At 41.1% G+C, this 6,065-nt stretch overlaps 1 protein-coding gene across 1 annotated transcript in view; it reads left to right on the top strand.

The window, feature by feature from the left end:
• Positions 1-6,065, top strand: part of USP33 (ubiquitin specific peptidase 33) — a 156,118-nt gene that overhangs the window by 895 nt on the left and 149,158 nt on the right. The window lies entirely within an intron of this gene.

Genomic DNA, 6,065 nt, shown 5'->3' with positions numbered 1-6,065 from the left:
CAAGTTTCGCCATTTCTGCATATTCCATAAGTTTTTGTATCCATTCTTCCTTTGCTGGGGCTTCTGCTTCTTTCCATTTTGGGGCAAGTAACATTCTTGCCGCTGTAGTTGCATACATGAGTAAGTTTCTATACAGGTTAGGTAGTTCTGTCCCTTTAAAAAAAGGTAAAGGACGCCTGACAGTTAAGTACAGTCGCAAACGACTCTGGGGTTGCGGTGCTCATCTCGCTTTACTGGCCGAGGGAGCTGATGTTTATCCACAGGCAGTTTTTCCAGGTCATGTGGCCAGCATGACTAAGCCACTATCATTTCCCAATTTTTTTATATAATCTTGCAATCCCACCACATATGATTTTGCGATTAGATTTTATCTTATTTATATGATTTTTTTGCTCACTTTTCCTCATTTATCTACTTGCACTTTGACGTGCTTTCGAACTGCTAGGGTTGACAGGAGCTTGGGAGCTCACCCCGTCGCAGGGATTCGAACTGCCAACCTTCCGATCGGCAAGCCCTAGGCTCAGTGGTTTAGACCACAGCACCACCCACATCCTTTTAATTCTGTTCCTATAATTCCCCAAAAAATGCTTCTGGTTTTTTTTACAAACATTCTTTTAAACATTCTTTTAATTTCATTATATATCATTTCCCAGTAAGCCCTAACTTTACTACAAGACCACCACATATGATAAAAAGAACCTTCTTTCTCTTTACATTTCCAGCATTTAATTTAGATTTATACATTTTTGCTCACTTCTCTGCAGTTTGTGCTTCGGATGGCAGCACCCGCCCAGGTAACCTGAATTGTAGAGGTGGAAAGGACCATGGGTTGCCAACTTGAATAAAATATTCGGGGGAACCCAGGTAAGCCCCGCCCCCATAATTGATCACATGACACGGCACTTGCACTTCATTTGAACGGCAATGCCAGTCAACTTTGAGGAGGCCCAGCCGCCTCAAATATTTTATTTGGGGTGGTCCCCTAGGACTTGGAGGGACACAGGTGGCACTGTGGTCTAAACCACAGAGCCTAGGGCTTGCCGATTGGAAGGTCGGTGGTTCGAATCTCTGACGAGATGAGCTCCCATTGCTCAGTCCCAGCTCCTGCCCACCTAGCAGTTTGAAAGCATGTCAACGTGTAAGTAGATAAATAGGTTCTGCTCCGGTAGGAAGATAAACGGCATTTCCATGTGCTGCTCTGGTTCGCCAGAAGCGGCTTAGTCATGCTGGCCACATGACCCGGAAGCTGTCTGTGGACAAACACCGACTCCCTCAGCCAGTAAAGAGAGATGAGTGCCGCAACCCGAGTCGTCCGTGACTGGACCTAATGGTCAGGGGTCCCTTTACCTTTACCTAGGACTTGGCTCCTATGACCATGATGATCATCTTGTCTGACCCCTTGCAATGCAGGAATTTTTCACCCAACGTGGGCAAAAGTTTACTGACTGGCAGGATATGTTATGAGGCAGCAGACAAGTTGTCGTTCATAAATAAATTTCAGCAATGAAACAAAACAGAACAACACAATCCTTGGTAGTATAAAGACAAGAAGGATTGGTGTTGCATATTCCTTTGTGGACTAGAAGCCACTTCGGGGGTGCCATCAGCACAGTTGCTTATTATTATTATTATTATTTATTGAATTTATATACTGCCATATACCCAGAGGTCTCAGGGCAGTTCACAGAAAAGATCAACATAAAAACCACAATATATATAATCAAAATAAAAACAACAATCCAATAACACATCCCCGCCCCCACCCAAAAGAGGCACATTTTAAAAGGGCGTAGGATGTCAATCTGCAGTTGAAGGTTAAAACCCCACTCAGGAGAATGGGGAAGTAGGCCTCCAGAGCCAGCAGGGTGGTTGGCTTTTCGCAATTAGAAATAAGAGAACACTTACATTGCAATTAAATTGTGTGTGTCTCAAGGAATCATAAGGTGATTTAAGTCCAGAGTCTAAAATTGCCACTGCACAACCATTCCACTTGGAACTTCCAAGTAAAACACACATAGGGTTGAGCATGAAGCTTACATCCTGTCTACGGATATCAGTAGGGTTCATTTCAAACAAATTCTGCATAGGAGCAGACCACAGTATTGGCCAATTAGGTTGCACTAATATATTCCTGCTTTCAGCCCAAAACTCTGCATCTAGATCTTCTTGACTCCCATCTCTTAGACTCCTTGCCTCTGGCACCCGTTTCACAATTAACCACACAGACCGCTTATTGTCTTACAGTTCTGTTACAGGTTTGTTATTTTTCCCTTTCCTTCAGACCTACTTCCACCATGCACCCATCCTTCATACATAAACATCCTGAAGGATTGTATGCAAAATAATGGAATAATGGACTAGAAAGTTGGCAAACAGTACTGTAGTGAAATTATATGAACAAATCACAGCAACTCACCTAATGGCTGAGGTCAAGGTAAACAGAGAAACAGGTAAATCAATCCAGGCAATAGCCAGGTTGTAACTTGATTTCATATAATATACAATGTGTATAATATACACTAACTGTAATATCTCTCTTAATGGAAAACTATTTAAAGAAAATGTATTAGGTCATTTTAAAAAGGAAGTGAAGTGCTCAAAAAAAGCATGTACCTACATTTTGAAATGGAAGAACTTTAGACTTGTGGTCTGCTCTCTCCTAGGTTTTCATTTAGAAGCAATAAAATGAAACACACTTTTAAACCACATCATGGTGACTAATAAATATTGATCAAGATGATCACAATAGAAAATGCTATTAAGTATATAAGATTATGGAGACAAGGATTCTTGCCAAACTTCATTTATATAAATTATTTACACTGACTGTTCAGGACATTGCTATAAATGATACTAGAGGTCAACAGGACTACTTTACAAATTTCAGTATTTTGCATTCTCCCACTTTAATGTTTACATAAACTCTGCAAACAATTAATCAGGCCCAGATTTACAGTTCATTGTGTGTTATAAGAGACAGTGATTTATCTGCGTGAAACAATCACTGTGCATAGTGTTATACAGAGTGCAAGAGCCCCACTCCCTGCCCCATTGAGCTTACATTCTAATGTTTGATGGAGGGAAAACAAAAAAAAAAGGGGGAGGGAAGGAAGGAATTTGCAATTGTTTCAGTTAGTTGGTACTAAGCTTAATTACAGGATAATTGAGTAAGGAACCCAGCTTTGTCACCACGTAATGGACAGGAAAAACTCTTTGTGGTAGCAGAAATAAATAAATATTATTCCCTTGACAGACAACTGATGGGTACCGAAGGTTCCTCAGACTTCCACAGACAGCATCCCCTGGTTGAGCCCTGTCCAAGCTACTACACTGCTGGCAGCTTTAAAGACCCAAGTAAACATTAATTAAAGACCTAGCTAAATAAATGAGCGTTGCCGACCCATGCATTTCCCTAGCTAACATCCAATAAAACAAATGCATGAGACACTGTCATGACGTTACACATTTTCCTACAAACACAGCCCCCTAATCCAACACACTGGATGCTATGTGCAGGTGATGGGGAATAGTTAGACACAATGGTATCTTGTTTCCTGGCTATCTATGCCTGGAAAGTCTACAGCAGAGCTTTCCCAAATGTGTGTCGGCACATGTTAGCGTGTCTGCTACAATGTCATGCGAAAGCTCTTCACGCTCCTCCTGGGACTGGAAAGGAGTTAGTTGAACCTCCGGTTTTCTGGTAAAACTGAATTGCCGTATCACAAAATAATGCATGTTTAAAAAGTCTGTCACCAACATGAAAAGTTTGGAAAGCATCCAGCAGCTGTTGGTCTATGTGATGAGTAAACATCCAAGCCTCGATTCAGATTGGGGATAATAGTTATGAGCAACATTGCAGAAAGCTTGTAGAAATATATGCATATTTCTCTCTGAGATTTCTACTGTCACACCTCACATGTGAGCCCTCCAACTCCTTCATACGCAGCTGTGGGGGCTGCAATAGTGGTGACAGCTATGCCATTATGACTGGGAGGAAAAGAGATCTTTCTCTGCCTTCACTTTTTCTCAGCTCAGCCAATCCCTGGCACCTGGAATGCTGAGACCTACATAGTTCCGAGAAACTCTTGGATCAGGTTTTCTAGATCCATACCAGTCAGAATGTAAAATATTCTTCAATTAGTTACTCTAATGAACTGTCTGTGCCTCTTCCTGTAAGAGAATGCGAACCTGCTTGCTCTTCTTAATTAACTTATAAACTCAGAAGCATCTGACACACTTTACCAGCTAAGACAATTGGGAGTGTAGGAAGTATTGAGACGCGATTCAGCTTGCATTGGAGGCTAATGTGTCTGCATGGGAAAGAGTACATAGAAATAACAAATTTCCTACTTCCTTCTTCATCCTTACCTTCAGCAAGGAAATATTTTCTGCATCTCTCCTGCTGAGTTGCAAAAGCAAGCATGGCTCAAGGCATCTCTACCAAAGTCAGATAGAACTGGGATCTTTCCTATCATGCATTTCTTATAATAAACATAGCTTTTTTATTTTGCTAAACTTATAGCCTCATTGTGATTATATCCAGGGCAAAAGTGTGCTCCTCCAGCAGGGACTCAGTAAGTTCAATTTCTGCTGAGCGTTTGAATTCCGAAAACCAACAGTAGATAAACCAATTTGCAGTGGCCCTGTTCCTTCCTTCCTCTTTGATTCCAGACGGTTCTATCTTAGCCTCTCTGCTTTTTAACATTATATTTAACATTATTGTACATTTACCAAAGGGATGTATTACATAAGTGGAGACAGCAGCATTATATGCTGTTGACATCTATTTATATCAAATAAAAAACAGCAAGATTCCCTGAATCCAGATAAGACAGAGAGCAGCAATGCAGGGAGACTGAATTTCCCTGTTCTTCCAGAAGTTGAATTCCCAGTCAAAAAGCGACTTCTTATTCAGAGAGTGACTCTCAACTCTGATTTGGTGCTTCTCGGGTGACAGCTGTGGCAAGGAGTACACCTTTTGCCATTTTAAGCTGGCAAGCAAGTTATATCCCTTTCTCTCATATCAGAATTTTAGCTATTCTTTAGTAACATCTCATTTTGGATACTGTAATGTGATCTGCATTGGGCTGCCCTTGAAGACTGTTTGGAAGCTACTGCTGCAGCCTCTTCTGACAGTAGACCACACAAAGCATGTAACTGATCTTGACTCAGCTGCTTATTAGTATTCTTTTTGACATTTACAGCCCTTAAACAGCCAGCATTCCACTTACCTAAAGGATCATCTTACCTAGGATTAAACCTTGAATGCACACTAGTCTTCATGTGTTCTAGAGATTGTACTATTACTTATATCTACTTTTCTCTTGGATTCTGAACTATTTTATTGTTAAACTTTAACATATAAAAAGGGGAGGGGGTTACTACTGAATCTTGAAAAGTGTACATAAATAAGATTGCAGTCCTATTATTGCAGCTACAGTTTGTTACTAAACAAACTCTTAAATAGCCATTGGTTTTTGACAACTCACACCCAGTTGCATGCTGTCCATGCTCTTCTTAGAAAAGATGATTCAGAGAGTTGTTGTGCACCAATTGTAAGTACTTTTGGATGAAACAGATTATCTTGACCCATTTCAGTCTGGATGCAGGACTGGTTATGGGACTCAATCAGCTTTGGCTTCCCCGATGGATCTTTATCAGGAAAAGGACAGGGGAGTACAACCCTATAACCTATCTTTCAAAGCTGGCTTAAGATACCATGGTGAATGTATCAAAAGCCTATTCTTACTTGATCTTTCAGCGGTTTTTGACACCATTGACCTTGGTATCTTTCTGAGCTGACTATGTGAGATGGCTATTAGAGGCACTGTTTTACAGTGGTTCGGATCCCATTTTCAAAGCTGCTTTCAGATAATAGCATTAGGTTATTCTTCCAGGTCCCTGGCAGTTGTACTACAGGCAGTGCTATTTTTCTATAAAAAGAGGTGCTGGAGCTCACCTTGTTCTCTTAGAATGGCAATGATACCCACCTGAGAGCCCTGGACCAGTGCCTGGACTCTAGTGAGCTGGCTGAAGACCAACCGACCCTGAATCCTGACAAAATG

The sequence above is a fragment of the Podarcis gaigeae genome, assembly GCF_964106915.1.
Source record: "Podarcis gaigeae genome assembly, chromosome: 6".
NCBI classification, from domain to species: domain Eukaryota; kingdom Metazoa; phylum Chordata; class Lepidosauria; order Squamata; family Lacertidae; genus Podarcis; species Podarcis gaigeae.
Note: the sequence above shows the minus strand (reverse complement) of the source record. Positions and strands in the feature narration are given on the sequence as shown.